The following is a 294-nucleotide window of genomic DNA, read 5'->3' on the forward strand; positions in this document are numbered from 1 at the left end:
ATACATATGTATATATAACCATGATCAGAATCCGGCCTTGACATACTTTCATCCACCTATTAATTTTACGCGTTTTACTGTATTATTTATTATTTCTTCCATCGACAACTTTCATCATTAGACAGAGACAAATAGAGCGGCAGAATATTCAGAATAATGGAAACCCCGTGAATACAGTCGTAAACAACGAAAGATAAAAAATATATATATATGACCCGACTCGGCGTCTCGTTTTAATGTGGCAGTGCTCAGCCTGGGCCGCTGCCAATACATCCCAGCCGTGCTCTTCGTAGC

Source organism: Penaeus monodon, chromosome 25 (genome assembly GCF_015228065.2).
Source record: "Penaeus monodon isolate SGIC_2016 chromosome 25, NSTDA_Pmon_1, whole genome shotgun sequence".
NCBI classification, from domain to species: Eukaryota; Metazoa; Arthropoda; class Malacostraca; order Decapoda; family Penaeidae; genus Penaeus; species Penaeus monodon.